Source organism: Martes martes (assembly GCF_963455335.1).
Source record: "Martes martes genome assembly, chromosome: 2".
Classification (NCBI taxonomy): Eukaryota; Metazoa; Chordata; class Mammalia; order Carnivora; family Mustelidae; genus Martes; species Martes martes.
This window is the reverse complement of record NC_137889.1, coordinates 183,952,254-183,971,976: the sequence shown is the minus strand read 5'-3', so window position 1 is coordinate 183,971,976 and position 19,723 is coordinate 183,952,254. Positions and strand designations below refer to the sequence as shown.

The 19,723-nt window shown below is 42.5% G+C and overlaps 1 pseudogene across 1 annotated transcript in view; it reads right to left on the bottom strand.

Moving 5' to 3' along the window:
• Window positions 1-4,821, bottom strand: part of LOC308338365 (importin subunit alpha-1-like) — a 30,832-nt pseudogene extending 26,011 nt beyond the window's left edge. The window contains exon 1 of the transcript in view: window positions 4,771-4,821. The product of the transcript in view is annotated as an importin subunit alpha-1-like (transcript). The remainder of the gene's footprint in view (window positions 1-4,770) is intronic.
• Between the last annotated feature and the right edge of the window lie 14,902 nt (window positions 4,822-19,723).

Here is a 19,723-nt window from a genome sequence, read left to right as displayed (position 1 = left end):
GATCAGGACACAAGACTCTGAAAATAGCTGGAGGGTTGTTCTCTTAAATGAAAGGAGATTGTGAAAAACAAACTGGATTGGGTTTCCTATGCCCAAGCTGGGGCTACCCTATGATCTAAATAAGACTGAATTGCCTCGACCTCCTGAGAAACTTTACCCAGTGGGGGCAAGTTTAGCCCTATTGGTTGGGAATGTGACATTTCTGCTGCCAATCATTCTGGGAAAAGTTAGGTCCTGGAACTTAACACAGGCCTGCTGGAAGGGAGTTTTAGTAGGGGTCTGAGTAGGGGCAAATTTTTCCTCTACTTGGGTCTGAATTCTTGGCAAATAAGATGTGACCAAAGACTCATTCATGAAGTCAGGAAAGAAGTAAAATCTAGTGGCCTCACCAGGTGATTGCAGGCTGGGGTTTAAACTAAGCTGTGCTCCACAAGGGAGTTGTGTGGAAAGTTTAAGCCGTGTGAAGATTCTAAGCCCATGTCATAATTCCTTCGAGTTAACTACCAGCTTCCAGAAAATCTCCATTGACTATCACAGCCTGTAAGCGAAGTAAGTCAATCAGAGAAAGATACCTATCATATTATATCACTGATACGTGGAATTCAAGAAACGAAACAGAGGATCAAAGGGGAAGAGGAAAATATAAAACAAGATAAAATCAGAGAAGGAGACAAACCATAAGAGACTCTCAAACATAGGAAACAAACTGAGGGTTTCTGGAGGGCAGGGAGGTAGGGGGATGGGGTAAATGGGCATGTGATGTAATGAGTACTGGATATTATACAAGACCAATGAATCACAGACCTGTACCTCTGAAACCAATAATACATTATATGTTAATTAATTGGATTAAAATAAAAACATTAAAATTTAAAAAAGAAGTTAAAAGTAAAAAAAATAAAATAAACATCACAGCCTGGTTTCAGCTAGTACTCTGTAGAAATAAGGGAGAGGGGGCACCTGGGTGACTCAGTGGGTTAAAGCCTCTGCCTTCAGCTTGGGTCGTGATCCCAGGATCCCGGGATCGAGCCCCACGTTGGGCTGTCTGCTCAGCAGCGAGCCTGCTTCCTCCTCCCTCTCTCTCTGCTTGCCTCTCTGCCTACTTGTGATCTCTATCTGTCCAATAAATAAATAAAATCTTAAAAAAAAAAAAAGAAAGAAGGGAGAGGCTATGCTGGGTTGGGATGAAGCAGCACAAGGGAAAGCAGAAATAATCAGAGGGAGGGCATTTTAGGAATCTCTAGGGGAAGGATCTGGCATAGCAAATGGTGGCCCAAGATAGCTCAGAGTTGGCCTGATCATTGCTGAGGAGGCAGGGGACAACTTGGATGGACTTTGGAAGCAAGTAAAATTTTCTAGAAATTTCCGTGGTGCTTTGGTATGTATCAAAATTATATTTCCTAAAAACAAACTAAATGAGAGCTTAAGTTAATATAATTAGGCAATGAGAAGGAAAAGCAGCATTATGTGTAGTCTCTGGTGGGAAAGGCCTAGCCTACGCATTTAGTTTACAGGATACATAGGACCTATGTCTGTCTGTCTGTCTGTCTGTCTATCAATCACACACGTATATATAAAGGGATTTTTAAAATTCCTATACTATTTACCTATAATAATAATTCTTTGGCATGATTTGTTTTTCAAATAATCTATGCCCAGTGTGGGCCTTGACCTCATGACCTCAAGATCAAGACTGGCATGCTCTATTGACTGAGTCAGCAGGCACCCCAGGCATGATTCCTTCCCCCCACCCCAGGCATGATTCCTTTAAATTAAACTCCCCATGCAACAGTCTGACAGCCAAGAGAGACTTTGGCACAATCTACTCTTCTGAACTTTGAGCTCCATGAATACATGATATTTGCTGAGAGTTGTAGTTCGAATTCACCCTTAAGCTGACCAAAAACTGTAGCAGGCCACCTTGGATTTCTGGAGATAAGCTCACCTAGCCCCAAATATCCCCTCCAATCATGCTCTGGTCACAAGAAAACCTACGCTGTTTGCGTTTTCCATCACCACCCTTTTTGGCCTCTACTAGGAGATGAATACATGAGCTTGGTCTCCAGGCTGGCACTGATATCTAAGCTCTGCCACTTCATGTCATCCTATCACCTCCTTGTATCCTTCCTGAGCCTTAGCATTGGTTGCTCTATGCTCTGGTTTCACAGTGGCTATTGCTTTCATTACATTTTAAAGAGTCATGATGGAGGGGCACCTGGGTGGCTCAGTGGGTTAAGGCCTCTGCCTTTGGCTCAGGTCATGATCCCAGGGTCCTGGGATTGAGCCCCGCATTGGAATCTCTGCTCGGCGGAGAGCCTGCTTCCCACCTCCCCCCCACCACCACCACCCCGGCCCCTCTGCCTGCCTCTCTGCCTACTTGTGATCTGTCAAATAAATAAAATAGAATCTTTAAAAAAAAAAGAGTCATGATGGATTTTTTTTTTTTTTAAAGATTTTATTTATTTATTTGACAGACAGAGATCACAAGCAGGCAGAGAGGCAGGCAGGGAGAGAGGAGGAAGCAGGCTCCCTGCTGAGCAGAGAGCCCGATGCGGGACTTGATCCCAGGACCCTGGGATCATGACCTGAGCCGAAAGCAGATGCTTTAACCCACTGAGCCACCCAGGTTCCCAAGAGTCATGATGGATTTTGATCCCAATTATTAACTGCTTCATAGAAACATTATTCTGGTGAATATTCTTTGTCTACCAGTTGGTTTCTTGCTCTTTTTCACTCTTTTTTTTTTTTTTTTTTTTTTGGTCCTTAGAGGATCTTTGTGTAGTTCCTTGCACTGGTTTCTTTTCTATTTTTCATCATTGCAGGAGATGAGTTTTTGTCTTGGTGAGCTCTTTACAGAAAGTTTATAAGAGGAAGTGTCAGGCTACCTGAAATTTTTCTTGATTTGGGTCAAAACAGAGGAGCGTAGAGGAAGGGAGGGAAAAATAAAACAAGATGAAACCAGAGAGGGAGACAAACCATAAGAGACCCTCAAACATAGGAAACAAACTGAGGGTTGCTGGAGGGGAGAGGGATGGGGGGATGAGGTAACAGGATAATGGACATTAAGGAGGGCATGTGATGTGATGAGCCCTGGGTGTCATATACAATTGATGAATCACTGAACTCTACCTCTGAAACTAATAATATACTATATGTTAACTAATTGAATTTAAATTAAAAAAATAAAAGAATTTATTTATTTATTTATTTTAGGGGAGGGGCATAGGGAGAGGGAGAGAGAGTCTTTTTTTTTTTTTTTTAAGATTTTATTTATTTATTTGACAGACAGAGATCACCAGTAGGCAGAGAGGCAGGCAGAGAGAGAGGAGAAAGTAGGCTCTCCACTGAGCAGAAAGCCCGATGCGGGGCTCGATCCCAGGACCCTGGGATCATAACCTGAGCCGAAGGCAGAGGCCTTAACCCACTGAGCCACCCAGGCACCCCAGGGAGAGAGAGTCTTAAGCAGACTCCTTGCTGAGTGCTGACCCCAGTCTCATGACCCTGAGATCAGGACCTGATCTAAAACCAAGAGTCAGATGTTTAACTGACTACGTCACCCAGGGGTCCCTGATTTGGGGTTTTAAGTGAGTATGTTGAGTTTTGCTTCTCCCTAAGCAATGAAGGTAAGCAGCCATGAAGTTCTTACAGCCCAAAGACTCTTACGCTATTGCAGACACAGAGTTTCTTGAAAACATGGCTAGTTTCTGGTTCCTCAGAAGATTCCTTTCTGTCTTTTAATACCAAACAGGGTCCAGGGACACTCTTGGTACCAGTGAGTGCACTCTTGCCCCAGTACTGTGAATAAGGGGAGTTAGGTTTTGCCCCTTGATTTCAAGAGTTGCACCCAGCTCTCTCTGAGATACACAGCCACAGTGTTCCCTTGCTGTAGGTTTTTCTCTCTGCTTGCTCCCACATGCCGCCTTTCTTAATCTTTACTGTTTTGGGCAGTCCTTCCAACAAAGTGAGACCTGGGGCTTTAGCTATCTCCTACTTTCTAGGAAAAAAGAATTTGTGTCTTTGTGTTTCCATCTTTTTGTTGCTTTTGGCTGATTTTAAGGAAGAGAAGAGAAATGCTACTATGTTCAAACCAGAAATAGAAACTCATGGGGTTTCAAGTCAGACGGACTTGGATTTGAATCCACTACTTGTTGTGTGATCTCTGCAAGCTATTTAACCTTTTTGTTCTTCAATTTCCTTATCTATAAATTGGCCATCTTGGGTTGGCTGGTGGCTCAGTCAGTTAAGCGTCCGCCTTCGGCTCAGGTCATGGTCCCAGGGTCCTGGGATCAAGTCCTGCATTGGGCTCCATGCTCAGTGGAGACTCTGCTCCTCCTCCTGCCTGCGGCTCCCCCTGCTTGTGCTCTCTCTCTCTGGCAAATAAATGAATGTCTTTAAAAAAATAAAATAAAATGGCCATCTCTATAAGGACTGTTAGGAGAGTTAAAATGAAGTGATGCTTGTATATCTCTCAGGACAATACTTAGCACCTAGTGGGTGCTCAATAAAGAGTAGTCATGACCAATAGTGTCATGGCCACAAACTGGCTCTGTTTAACTTCTAGCCTGCTATTATTTGGGAAAAAATATTCTCCTAAATTAAAATAGTCACCTTAAAGAGATCAGAGTTTCCAAAAAATGTGGTCAGTAGATAAGAAATAGTTCCCAGGTTATGACTCAACATCAAAGGGAGAGGGCGGATTTCATGGACAAATAAGCCTAAGAGACACCATGTACTGTAAACCACCCCTTTCAGGAATCACAAGACACATACCTCTGTGATGGTGTTGCAACAGGTCCCATCATGGAGGAACGCAGTACGCATTATCATAGAGCACAGAGAGTGTTCTGACACATTTATGGGAGAGAGCCTCTCCCACGCATGCAGGTGAGTATCTCAAAGGACGATGAAAGAACTGGCAACTCTCCTCCCCCAGAGGAAACGGGCAGAACTTTACCATTAGGTCTGGGAGTCCTTCTGGGATAACAAAGGAAGCTGCTATTCAGAAACACTCTGATTTCTTATTTTGGTAAGCATAGTTCCTACCACAGGCTGGGCCCTGCTCTAAGTGTCATCACATATACTAACTCATTGAGGTTACAACTGCTTGAAGAGTTTATTTATTGCCCTTTACAGAGGAGGAAAGAGTTATCTTCTAAAGAATAAAGAAAGTGTTCCCTTCCCTGATAATAAGGTTCTACATGGAAAGAGCTGTTTAAAGAGGAATGTTGCCTTTCTGGTGTGGGTATAAATGTTCTTGGTTTCATTTATGTATTCCCCGGTAAAGGAGAGTGTGTATGCAGCTCACACTGGTGGAATACTGAAAGAGAAAATCCTATAAGGACAAGCTTGGTCCCACTGACTCTGGGATCTAGAGGCCTCAGCTACCTACCCCTTGATGTCCTTGATATTTTGTAGTTGGTCCCAGCACCTGGCAAAGGGAAGGAAAGGCAGCAGGATTGAATAAAGGGAGAAGCTGAGTTGTGATGCAGACCCAGCAAAAGCCTTCAAACCAATCCCTCAGGGAGATCTGGATCGGAAATGACTCTGCAGAGTTGACCCAAGTTGTAGTGAAGGGTTGGGCCTTTGCACTCCTGCATTGATGAGTCATTGAAGAATGTGGACTATCCTTAAAAGAGGTTGACTTTGGGCAAGGCAATTTTATGATCAAAGGCAGTCCGCAGAGAGGGGTGATGGTTGAGCAGTCTTCTCACCACATTTCTAGCAGCCGGGAGACTAAGTCTTTCATTCCAGTAGAGGACCCAGGTAGTACATTTCCAGATAGGAAGTTGGTTTGTTTTTGTTTTTGTTTTTGTTTTTTGACCCCCTCCCCAGAGAGGAAGTTTTAATGTACTGAGTGTGGCAGGGTGAACCCCAGGGCTCTGCACGCAGACTGGCTTGATGGCAAGGAAGGCGTGTTCCATGTCAGCGATAGCAAAGCTTGCAGGAATGGAACCGGCTCAACAGGAGGCAAAGTTTTTAATTTTGATGAAGTCCAATGTATTTATTTTTCTTTCTTGTCATTTGTGTTTTTGGTGTATATATAAGAAACCATTGCCAAATCCAAGGTCATGAAGATACACACCGGTTTTCTTCTAAAAGTTTTAAAATTTTAGCTCTTACATTCAGGTCTTTGACCAGTCGTGGATTAATATTTTATATGGTATGGTGTTGGGGCTCAACTTAATTCTTTAGCATGTGGATATCAATTTGTCCCAGCCTGATCTGGTGAATTTTATTACCATTGAATTATCTCAGGACCGTTGTTGAAAATCAATTGACCATAAATGTAAGTGTTTTTTGCTGGATTCTCAATTCAATTTCATCAACCTATATATCAATCCTTATGCTAGTATTGCACTGTCTAGATTACTGAAGCTTTGTAGTAGGTTTTTTTTTTTTTTTTTTTTTTTTTTTTTAAGATTTTATTTATTTATTTGTCAGAGAGAGAGAGAGAGAGTGAGCACAGGCAGACAGAGCGGCAGAGGGAGAAGCAGGCTCCCTGCGGAGCAAGGAGCCCGATGTGGGACTCGATCCCAGGACGCTGGGATCATGACCTGAGCCGAAGGCAGCCGCTTAACCAACTGAGCCACCCAGGCGTCCCTGTAGTAGGTTTTTTTAAAAAAAAGTTTTAAATTTAAATTCCAGTTAGTTAACATACAGTGTAATATTATTTTCAGGTGTAAAATATACTGATTCAACACTTCCATACAACACCCAGTGCTCATCACAACAAGTGCACTCTTTAATCCCCATCACTTATTTCACCATCCCCAACCCACCTACCTCCCTTCTGCTAACCATCAGTTTGTTCTCTGTAGTTAAGATTGTCTGTTTCTTGGTTTGCCTCTCTTTTTTTTCTCCCTTTGCTCATTTGTTTTGTTTCCTAAATTCCACATATGAGTGAAATCATATGGTATTTGTCTTTCTCTGACTAACTTATTTTGCTTAGCATAATGGTCTCTAGCTCCATCTACATTGTTGCAAATGGCAAGATTTCATTCTTTTTTATAGCTGAGTAATATTCCATTGTGTGCGTGCGCGCGCGCACGTGTGCGCATGTGAGCTTGTGTGTGTCTGTATACCACATCTTCCTTATCTGTTCTTCAGTCAGTGGACACTTGGACTGTTTCCATAATTTGGCTATCGTAGATAAGCTTGCTATAAACATCAGGATGCATGTATTTCTTTGAATTAATATTTTTGTATTCTTTGGGTAAATGCCTAGTGGTGCAATTGCTGGATCTTAGGATAGTTTTATTTTTAACTTTCTGAGGAAACAGCATACTGTTTTCCACAGTGGTTGCACCAGTTTGTATTCTCACCAACAGTGCAAGAGGGTTCCCCTTTCTCTACATCCTTGCCAGCAGCTGTTGTTTCTTAAGTTGTTGATTTTAGTTATTCGGACAGGTGTGAGATGATATCTCGTTGTAGTTTTGATTTGTATTTCCCTGATTATCAGTGATTTTGACCATCTTTTTATGTGTTTATTGGCCATCTGTATGTCCTTGGAAAAATGTCTATTCATGCCTTCTGCCCATTTTTAAACTGGATTGTTCATTTTTTGGGTTTTGAGTTTAATAAGTTCCTTATAATTACAGATTTTAATCCTTTATCAGGCATGTCATTTGCAAATATCTTCTCCCATTCCATAGGTTGCCTTTTGGTTTTGTTGTTGTTTCCTTTGCTGTGCAGGAATTTTTTATTTTGATGAAGTCCCAATAATTTATTTTGTTTTTGTTTCCCTTGCCTCAGAAGACATATCTAGAAATGGTAGCAAGTTTTTAAAATCAGCAAGTCTTCTAACTTGTTCTTTTCAAGGTTGTTTAGCTACTTTGAGTCCCTTGAATTTCCATACGCATTTTTAGGATCAACTTACTGATTTCTGCAAGAAGAGAGCCAGGATTCTGATAGGGAATGTGTGGAATCTGTAGATCAATTTGGGGGAATATTGCCATCTTAACAATATTAAGTGTCCTGATCCATACCCATAGATGTCTTCCCATTTATTTAAATCTTTAATTTCTTTCAACAACATTTGTAGTTTCAGTATACAGAACATCCTCACTTAAACTGACTAAAACAGTAAGAGATCCCACTGTGTCCCTGGAGGGTAAGTTTAGAGTTAGGATGGGCTCCAGTAATGGTGTGGATCAGTTTCTCAATAATGTCCTCAAGCACTTAGCCTCTTTCCACTCCTCCACTCTGCTGTCCTCAGCTTCACCCTAATGCTGATTTTCCATAGGGTTGTAAGTTACCTGCCAGGATCATCAGAACTACACTGCAGTGCTTCTTCTTTGGGGCTCACCTGGCTTACCTTACAGACGGGTGTGAGGGAGACACAGGGAGAAAAGAAGAGAAAATGTCTCTCCCAACCATGGACTCAACTCTTCATCCTCTGCTCCACTTAGTTGGGCCAAATACCCAGGTAGGTTGCACACCCACCCCTGATCAATAACAGTCATCAGGGGAAACAAGATGTCTCTGATTTCCCTAGTCATCACTCCTCTCAGTATATTACAGAACAGGAAACAAGCTAGGGGACCATTCTCATTTGAGGGAAATGGAAAAGCACTATAAATATTATTTTTTCTCCTATTAAATCCTATCATGTGTTGTGGTAGAACAGTTCTGTATCTTGATCGTGATGGTGGTTACATGTAATAAAACTGCACAGAACCACACATACACACGCACACATACACACAAACACACACACACACACAAAACACAAGAATGCATGTATAACTGATAAAATCTAAATGAGCTTTGTGGCTTGTACCAATATAAATTTCATTGTTTTGATATTATCTTACAGTTATGCAAGATGCTAACATTGGGGAACGTAGGGGAAAGGGTACACGGGACTTCCCTATACAATTTTTTTTTGTGATTTCCTATGAATCCATAACCATATTTTTAAAAAATTATATCAAGTGGATTACATATTGGAGTTTTAGGCAAAGGTCAGCAGTATGGAAGGGAGATCCACAGCAGATTTAGGTATAGAAGGGAAGATTTGTGTATATAGAGTATCAGAATCAGGTAGCTTAATCTCATATGACCCTTTTGAAAAAAAAATAATTAAGGTATATTCTACATACAGTAAAGTGCAAAAATCTAGTGTATCTTGAATTTACACACGCAAATGCTGCAACCTAAGAAGTGACCCTCTCCCTCCAAGGAGCTTGGAATCTCCTTGCTTCCTTCTCTGGAAGACCTGCCTTCCCCCAGGTTGAGCTAACGCAGATGAAACTGTGCTGACGGCCCAGAGCCCACACACCCGGCTTGCACCTGCCGCCCTGACTCCACTGCTCTCCAGAGCTGGCCGGTGCCCGCAGTCCCTGTGCCATGTCAAACTTGCCGCTCACATTTTTTTTTTTTAAATGCACCCAATATAAAAAGTTGGTGGTAGAGATTCCTCAACCAGCAGGAGAGGGAGTCCATAATAAGAGTGTTGAGCACATTCCAAGAGACACTAGGTATGAGAGACCAAGTTCAAGAGGTGGGTGGAGGAAGACAGTCCCTCTAGTCTTTTGTCATCTCCTGTCATCTTCTCAACTGCAGAGGTAGAGAATGCCCTTGTCTGGGGCCTGAAATCTCTGTTCTTTTCAGTGTTTTAAAACATGGCCGAAAGCTTAATGATAACAAAATCGCTTGAGCTGGGTTTGCTTCCGCTGACTAGGCGCTTTCCTCTCTGTGTGATTGGATATCTTAGGGCGAGAGGCCAAATTTCTCATTCTTTTTATTTTTTTTTAAGATTATTTATTTATTTATTTGACAGACAGAGATCACAAGTAGGCAGAGAGGCAGGCAGAGAGAGAGGAAGGGAAGCAGGCTCCCTGCTTGAGCAGAGAGCCCGATGCGGGCCTCGATCCCAGGACCCCGGGACCAGGACCTGAGCCGAAGGCAGAGGCTTTAACCCACTAAGCCACTCAGGTGCCCTGAATTTCTCATTCTTGAACAAATATTTTAAAGATTTGATTTACTTGATTGAGAGAGAGACTGGGAGAGAGAGAGAGCATTAGCAGGGCAGAGGGAGAGGGAGCAGACTCCCGGCTGAGCAGGGAACCTGATGCGGAGCGCGATCCCAGGACTCGAGGATCACGACCTGAGCCGAAGGCAGATGCTTAACAACTGAGCCACCCAGGAGCCTCTTGAACAAATATTTTAAGTCCAAAGAGGCAGAGAAGCTAATGGGGATTGCCCATTTGTAAAACTTCCTGCAGCTCACTCATTAACAGGTGCACTTAACTGAGCACAGGACCTAAGGTCAGGAAAAACCAGGCAGGGCTGCTCTATTTTCCAAATGGAAAGGCAACTGCCAGAGCCAAGGACTGGACCACGCATCACCTCTGCTGAGGGAGAGGCTCCTGTCACTTAAATCAGTCCGGGTCCTGCAACAGGCAGACGCCACACCAGTGAAGAACAACGGAAGTGGATTTAATAAAAGGCTATTTATAAAGGCGTGGGTAGGGTTAAGGGAAACCAGTAAGTGATGCTGAGGACCATGACGCGTGCGCCTAGCACTGTACCCGTAGGTCTAAAGAGACTGGGGAAGGAAGTGGTTACAAAGGTCGGACAGAGCAGCAAAGAGGAGGAACGGACTGACCGGCCGGCCTGGGCCTTTAGTAGAGGAACAGAGTCAGTCTGAAACCCCGCAGGAGGGACCCAGGGGACTTCGTGCCTCAACTGCTCTCTTCTCCCACTTCTAATCTTCTGCTGTTGCCTCCCGGTTTCCTAACCCAACTCAAGTCATGGCACCAGAGATCCTTGTTGACACAGTTCCTAAAGATCATGTCCCCAAAGCCCAGAGTGGGACCGAAAGCAGATCTGGTGGGATAGAGTGGAAAACACGCAGCGAGCACTCCTCCGTGCATCATGGCCAGCCGCTACCCCAGGGAGCACTGTCTGCCCGGGGAGAGGCACTTCCTACCCACTGGGGAAAAAGAACCAAGGAAGGAAGGAACTTTGTCAGTGGTTCTCCTTGAGAATATTAATCCAGGCTCACACATAGGGTCCAAATGGATTGAATCTCCCATTTTCTTTCTGCTGCTGTATTCCTCGGTCCCCACATGGGTCGACAGTGTCCCACATGTAGGTTTGATGAAAACAACTTTACTCTATTTCCGGTGGCTCCGAGGATGTTAGGGTCACCAGCATCCGGCCCATAGGTCTATTTGTGACAGACCATAAACATCATTTGAAAGTCCATCTCAGGGAGGCTTTCAAATTAACCCAGACAACACTGATAGGGATATTAAGAACATGTAATAAAAACTTCTAGGCAGTCACTGGATATACCTGAGCACTCATTAAGGTGGTTCTATGCAAACCAAGGTGTGGGGTAATTTTGAGCAAAGTGGGGAGTGATGAGGACACCATGGGGGGTTACCTGCAAATTTCTCTCCATCTCCCATCCAGAGACGTGGACTTACCTCCACTTGATGCAGCTGCAGATATAAGTGCTTGAAACCTCAGAGAAGATCAAGGCAGGGACCGATCCTTTCTTTCTGTAAAAAATGAGAATTTGTTCATCATGGATTTTTTTTTACATTAATTGATTTGGTAAAATACCACATTATTCTTCATCTTGATTCTGAGGGTTTGGCATCCTTTTACTTGCCTCACCTTAGTCCGAACCCTGCAGGGACCGCCTTTTGTAAAACTTCCTGGGAGAGATCTTTCAGTGACCTTGCCTGTTGCATTGTGAGTGGGAATCAGTTTGGAAATTTTTCACGTAATTTTTCAGGAACATAGCTAGTATACAACAAAAGGTCAACTCCTGTATTTTCTCTCTCGGTGGTGCAAAGCTCCTTGATGCAATCTAATGCCTCCAATAATACCTCAGGGTCCAGTCTCCAACTCCCAGCTTCCTCCCCAGCTCCGAAACTCCCTCTCAGCGCATGGGCAGTCTTTATCCTGAAGAGAATTTTGTTTAGCCCTGAGACGGCATTAAATTCAAGTTATTAAAAAAAAACAAAACATTTTTTTAAGTCTCCCTATTTTAGTTTCAGCCTGGCCTCTGGTATTTACTCAAAGTGCTTTTTTAACAAACTGGTCTGACAGAAACTGATACTGCAGGAAGCTGGAGCCCAAAACAAACAACCATATATATATATTTTTTTTAAAGGAAGCACTTAGGTTCAGCCCATGAATTGCTGAACAGGCTCCCAGCAAGTAAAACCCAGTTCTTCGGAGCCTGTGCACTCCCTCTCTATCTTATCACGGAACATCTAGCTCTGGCAGTGCGTCCCCTGACCCTCCGCCCCTGGCCTTCCACCGTCATGCTCCCCTCCCCCCAACTTCGGGCCAAACCAAGGCTCCAGCGAGGCCAGCCTGCCTTCTGCCCTGCCTTGGATGGCCTGAGCAGGGGCCTCACCCTGACACTCTGAAGGAGAAGTTCGGTCAGGGAGGCAGGACATTCCTCGACTACTTGAGTGTTTGAAGTGGCGTATTGGCTTCTGTAAGTAGCAGATGGGGTGAGGGGTGCCTGAGTGGCTCAGTGGGTTAAAGCCTCTGCCTTTGGCTCAGGTCATGATCTCAAGGTCCTGGGATCGAGCCCCACATCGGGCTCTCTGCTCAGTGGGGAGCCTGCTTCCCTTCCTCTCTCTCTACCTGCCTCTCTGCCTACTTGTGATCTCTGTCTGTAAATAAATAAATAAAATCTTAAAAAAAAAAAGTAGCAGATTGGTAAGGCAGGTCAGCAGGGAAAAAGACAGTAACATCATTTGTACTTGTACTTTCTTAAAGAGAAAACAAAATGAAATGAAATAAAACAAAGCCCAGGTTCTGCTTAGAGATCTCAGGCCTTGCCCAAAGATACTCAGCTAGGCATTTGACAACATTGAAGCTCTGTCCAGCCCTACCTGCATGCCTTTCCCTGCACGTACCTCTTAGAGAGCTTGATATGCTGGTGCTGCCTGGAAGGCCTTGGTCCAAGGGAACTGCTGGCCCACGTCTTAGTCTGTACCTGGGGTATAAGCCCCCAAACTGACAGGATTCTGCCTCTGACTTAGTATACCTTCTGGGTCTTTGGTCATCCACCTCCTATGGAGTCGAAGCTTGTTTGGGACACACCAGGCATGACCTTTGGAAACTGGCCCCAGGCTGGGCCCAGAGCATATCATGGAGACCCAGAACAACCTGAGGGACAGAGCTGCCTGGGATTGAGTGGTGAGAACTTGACAAGCACTAAGCTGGCTATTCGTCAAGGGGCAGGAGTTGTGTCCGCTGGAATGGGCTGACCTGTCTGATTCACAGCTACAACTAGAGGTGGCAAGAGTCTCTTCCTTACTTCCTCCAAGTCAGCTGTGGACCCTGTGTTCTGGTCTTGGATACAAAGTTGTTCACTTAATGCAGTCACTGGATGTTCCTGCCCCCTCCTGGGAATGCAGGATCCCAGCTCCCTGCAAAGTCCGCCATGCCTGTGATCTTAAAACATTCTGGCCAGCCCCGGGGGTTGGGGGGGTAGTTTCTCTTGGGCCCTTATGATTGAGTCAGTTCAATCACAGTGTTATATCCCTGACCTCTGCCGCCTGGGTCCTGCACGGTTACTGTGTGCTGCTGAAGTAAAGGTACAGCAGGGGAGAGCACTTGTCCCCCACACCCTCTTTAGATTTTGCTTCATTATTAGCATGTGACAGTCCTGTGGTAGGCCAAAAAAAAAAAAAAAAAGGCTGTGGAAGGAATGGTATCAGTGAATGTTACCTTATTGAGAAAAAAAAAAGATATTTATTTATTTTTATTTAATTTTATTTTTTATTTTTTAAAGTTTTTATTTTACTGACAGAGAGAGGTACAGTGAGAGAAGGAACACAGGTGGGGGAGCGGGAGAGGAAGATGCAGCTTCCCCATGAGCAGGGAGCCCAACACAGGGCTCGATCCTGGGACCCCGGGGTCATAACATGAACCAAAGGCAGAGGATTAATGACTGAGCCATCCAGGTGCCGCTATTTTATTATTTTTTAAAAGATTTTTTTTAAAAAAAATTTTAAATATTTTATTTCATTCATTTGACAGAGAGAGATCACAAATAGGCAGAGCAGCAGGCAGAGATAGAGGGGGAGGCAGGCTCCTTGCCAAGCAGAGAGCCTGATGCGGGGCTCGATCCCAAGACCCTGAGATCATGACCCGAGCCAAAGGCAGAGGCTTTAAACCACTGAGCCACCCAGGTGCCCCTTATTTTTTAAAAGATTTTATTTTTTTTAAAGTAATCTCTACACCACACATAGTGCTTGAACTCACAGCCTTGAGATCAATAGTCACATGCTCTCCCAACTGAGCCATCCAGGCACCCCAAGAATAAAAGTTTCTATAGATATGATTAAGTTAAAAATTTTGAGAGGAAATGCTCATCTTCCACTATCCTAGTGAGCCCCAAATATAATTATTTGGGGGGGGTTGGGTTTTTAGATTATTTGCTTTAAATATTTTATTTATTTCTTTGAGGGAGAGAGAGAGCTTGCACAAGCAGGGGAGGGACAGAGGGCAAGGGAGTAGCAGACTCCCTACTGAGCAGCGAGCCCCACACAGGGCTTGATCTCAGGACCCCAAGATCATGATCTGAGCCAAAGGCAGATGTTTAACTGACTGAGCCATCCAGGCGCCCCTAAATACAATCATTTTTACCCTTAAAACATAGACACACAGAGAAGTCCCAGACATACAGATAAGAAACATGAAGACAGAGATTTTGGATGATGTGGCCACAAGCCCAGAAATGTCAGGGCAGCCATCAGAAGCTGGAAGAGGCAAGGGATAGATGGTCTCCCAGGGCCTCTGGCGGGAGTGCAGTCCTGATGAGAACTTGATTTCAGACTTCTGGCCTCCGGAACTGTGAGACAATAACTTTCTGTTATGTTAAGCCACCCAGTTTGAGGTAATTTTTTGTAGCAGTCTCAGGAAACAAATACAAACAGTGTCACTTATAGTCTCCTGCCATCCCACAGTGGTTTTTTGTTTTGTTTTTTAAATTAGGTGGGTGTTCTTTCACTGAAAGCTCTTTTGGTTATTTCCCATCATAAGACTAAGGCACGAATGAATGGGGATCCTGAGCCCAGAAACTAAGCCAAGAGGTAGCCACCAAACTTGAGAGCACATCTCTCCTCTGCACAAGCTTGTTCCATTGGGTTCTTCTTCCTTAAGGAAGAGTTCTCTCCAAAGGGTTTCTCAGCCCTGCATGGAAGTCATAGAGACTTCAGATGGCTCACCCCCACCACCTCATATGACATGTGAAGATCTCGCTGATGGAAGGATCTCAGACTCAAATTGGGAATAACACAGATACACAGGCGTGTGTACACACAGTGCACAGAACTTATCTACCAGAGTTTCTAATGGATTCAAACACATATGGAGAGCAGGACAAGCTTTTCTTTTTAGAGGGTATAAGGTAAAATTCCATTACAAATGGAATCCCAATTGCCTTTCAGTTTTTTGAAACGGTTGGTACTTTCTGTACCTTTCCTCCCTCAATTTCAAGAGGCTCAAGACTCTGATGTGAAAATCTCTTTTATGTTGACAGTTTATATTGTTGTATATTCTTCACCAGGAGAACAAGTTACCTCAGAGTGCAGTGATTTTTAAATAAAACCACAGCTTACAGTGATGCACTTTCGAGTGCTCTAGATAATTCCCAAATAAAACATTGTCTTTATAAAAACATAATTGCACTGGGCTGCAGGCCCAGTGTAAACTTACTCTTAAAAATAATTTTAAAAAAACTATCAGAAAAGGTTTTTTTGAATAAATTAAAATGACTCAAATGCATGAAGGGGTGTCATGTGAAAATTTCCTTCCATTTCTATCCTCCAGCCACCCAGTCTATTTCCCTACTATACTTGTTTACTTGTTCACAGGAAATAGAGAGGCAATTTGTTTCTTACTATGCTTCCAGAGATGTTTTGTACATAAATGGTAGCATGCTACATATACTTTAAAAACTTTTTAAATTGACATATAATATGCATGAAAAAAAGTACCTGACATTGAATCAGTGATCAAAGAACTCCCAAGAAACACAAGTCCAGGGCCAGGTGGCCTCACTGGTGAACTCTACCAGACATTCAAAGAAGAGTTAATACCATCTTCTCAAACTATCCCCAAAAATAGAAGAGAAGGAAAACTTCCAAATTCAATCATGAGGCCAGCTTTACACTGATATCAAAACCAGATAAAGACACTACAAAAAAGGAGAACTACAAGCTAATATCTCCAATGACATAGATGCAAAAGCCCTCAACAAAATATTAGCACATCAAATCCAAAAACACATAAAAAAATCATTCACCATGGTTAAGTGGAATTTATTCACAAATCAATCAATGTGATACATCACATCAATAAAAGAAAGGATAAAAAACCATATGATCATTTCAGTACATACAGGAAAAGCATTTGACAAGGTACATCCATTCTTGATAAAAACCCTCAACAAAGTAGGTTTAGAGGGAACATACCTCAACATAATAAAGGCCTTATTTGAAAAACCCACAGCTAACATCACAGTCAATGGGGAAAAACTGAGAGCTTTACCCCTGAGATGAGGAACAAGGCTAGGATGTCCACTCTCACCACTTTTATTTAACATAGTACTGGAAGTCCTAACTAGAGCAATCAGGTCACAAAAAGAAATAAAAGGCATCCAGATTGGTAAGGAAGAAGTAAAACTTTAACTATTTGCAGATGACATGATACTACATATAGAAGACCCTAAAGACTTCACCAGAAAAAACCCTAGAAATGATAAATGAATTCAGTAAGATTACAGGATGCAAAATCAATGTGCAGAAGTCTGTTGCATTTCTATACATTAATAACAAAACAGCAGAAAGAGAAATGAAGAAAATAGTCCTACTTACAACTGCACCAAAAAATAATAAAATACCTAGGAATAAACTTAACCAGGGAGATGAAAGACCTGTATTCTGAAAATTAAAACATTGGTGAAAGAAACTGAAGACAACACAAAGAAATGGAAAGATATTCCATGCTCATGGATTGGAAGAAAAAAATAATGCTAAGATGTCTATGCTTCCCAAAGAAGTCTACACATTTAAAGGAATTCCTATCAAAATACCACCAGCATTTTTCACAGAACTAGAACAAATAATCTTGAAATTTGTATTGAATCACAAAAGACCCCAAAGAACCAAAGCAGTCTTGAAAAAGAACAAAACTGGAGGTAGCACAGTATGGTACTAGCATGAAAATAGACACATAGATCAACAGAATAGAATAGAGTTGAGAAATAAGCTGACAATTATATGGTCAATTAATTTTCAACAAAGGAGTCAAGAATATGCAAAGAGAAAAAGGCTCCTGAACAAATGGTGTTGGGAAACCTGGATGGCTACATTCAAAAGAATGAAACTGGACCTTTCTCACACAATACACAAAAGTAAACTAAAAATAGATTAAAGACCTAAATGTGAGCCCTGAAACCATAAAAATCCTAGAAGAGAGCACAGGCTGTAATTTGTTAGACACCAACTGTAGCAACACTTTTCTAGTTATATCTCCTGAGGTGAAGCAAGTGAAACAAAAGCAAAAATAAACTATTAAGACTACACTAAAAGAAAAAGCTCCCACACAGCAAAGGAAATAATCAACAAAATTAAATGACAAGCTAAATAGGAGAAGATATTTGCAAATGACATATTTGATAAAGGGTTAGTATCCAAAATATATAGAGAACATATATAACTCAACATAAAACCCCCAAATATCCAATTAAAAATGAATAAAAACATGAACAGGTATTTATCCAAAGAAGCCACACATATGGCCAACAGGCACATGAAAAGATGCTCAACATCACTCACTAACAAGGAAATGCAAATCAAAGCCACAATGAAACACCACCTCATACCTGTCAGAATGGTTCAAATCAAAGACAAGGAACAAGAGGACGTGGAGAAAAAGGATTCCTCATGCACTGTTGGTGGGGATGGTGGGAATGCAAACTGGTGTAGCCTCTGTGGAAAATAGTATGGACGTTCCTCAAAAATTTAAAAACAGAACTACCAAATGGTCCAGTAATCACACTACCATTCATATGGTCAAGGCCAGAGCCAGTTTAGGGCAAAACCATGAAGTTCATAAGTTGAGGGAGCTCCTGACCCTTGTTGAAGCAGGGGTCAATGGGCGCCTGGGTGGCTCAGTGGGTTAAAGCCTCTGCTTTTGGCTCAGGTCATGGTCCCAGGGTCCTGGGATCGAGCCCCGCATCAGGCTCTCTGCTCCGCGGGGAGCCTACTTCCCCTCCCCCCACCCCGCTTGCCTCTCTGCCTACTTGTGATCTCTGTCTGTCAAATAAACAAATAAAATCTTTAAAAAAAAAAAAAAGGAAAAAAGAAAAAAAAAAGAAGCAGGGGTCAAGAAGAATGACACTGTGATGAGGTGGATAAAACTGACCTTGGAGATAGAAAACCTGTGTTCAAGTCCCGTGTCTGGCACTTACTAGCTGTGTGACTTTGGGAAAATCAGTTAACCTTTCTGAGCCCCAGTTACTTTTCTACAAAATGAAGTTAATAGCAATCAACTTTCAGTGTTGTTGAAAGTATTAAATTACATACAGTAGGAACTATATCACATACACAAGTAACTTATGTAAATTCAACACTTGCTCTTTTTATACATTTTACACTTTCTCTCTCTCTCTTATTTATTTGACAGAGAGTATGAGTTGGGGAAGGGGCAGAGGGACAAGCAGACTCCCAGCTGAGTGAGGATCCTGACATCCCAGGACCCTGAGATCATGACCTGAGGTGAGGTCAGATGCTCAACCTGCTGAGCCACCCAGGCACCCTTCTGTTTCTTTCTTTTACATAATAAAATATCCTGAAATATTTTTATATGTAATGCTTATCTATATATGCAAGATGTATGTTTCACACTGATGAAATATATACATGACTCTCTGTATACAGTATTTTCTGAGCAACTTAAGGAGTTTTCCAGATTTATTTTGATCATATGCAACTTCTGCTTGACATGCTTGCTTTGGAATCTCATCCACACAAGAGATGGTTCATTGTCCTCAGGAGATGCTCAATAATCTTCAGCTCCTTTCCTTCCTTCTGCTTGTATTTGTTTCTATGTTTTAGACTCTTACTGAAGTACTTAATGTTCTCATGCTACCACATTCAACCCTTGTGAAAGGAAAGCATCTAATACCTTTATCATAAGGAGATAAAGATAGCATGTTATAGCTTCCCAGGGTATCACTGCAGCAGAAGCACAGGAGGCAAGGATCAACCTAAAGGGATGTGTGGGAGAGTATCAGGTATGAGTGGGAAAGGTATTTTGGAGCGAAAGTGGGCAGGGAGTTTCTCTGTGTCTCAAATGTCATTAAGAGGCAAGCACCAACTTTACCTCCATAAAAGGCAAGCCCTATAACTAGAAGGGCATTATCCTGGTTTCATAATGGACCCAAATGACTTTCATGTCAGAGAGTTTAGGTAGCCATGATCCTGTTTGTTGGCTGCACCATATAGAAGTAGTATAATTTATTTAAGTAATACCTTCTTGATAGACATTTAGGTATCTTCCAGTGTTTCATTGTTATAGACACTGCAATGGTGAATATTCTAATAGACACTCTTCTACATTTCTGAACTCTGAGATCATTAGGATAAATTCTTAGAAGTTGAGTTGCTGTCAAAAGGAAGGTATGTTTGAAATGTGGATGCACATTAAATTATTTTCTAGAAAGTATGTAGCAACT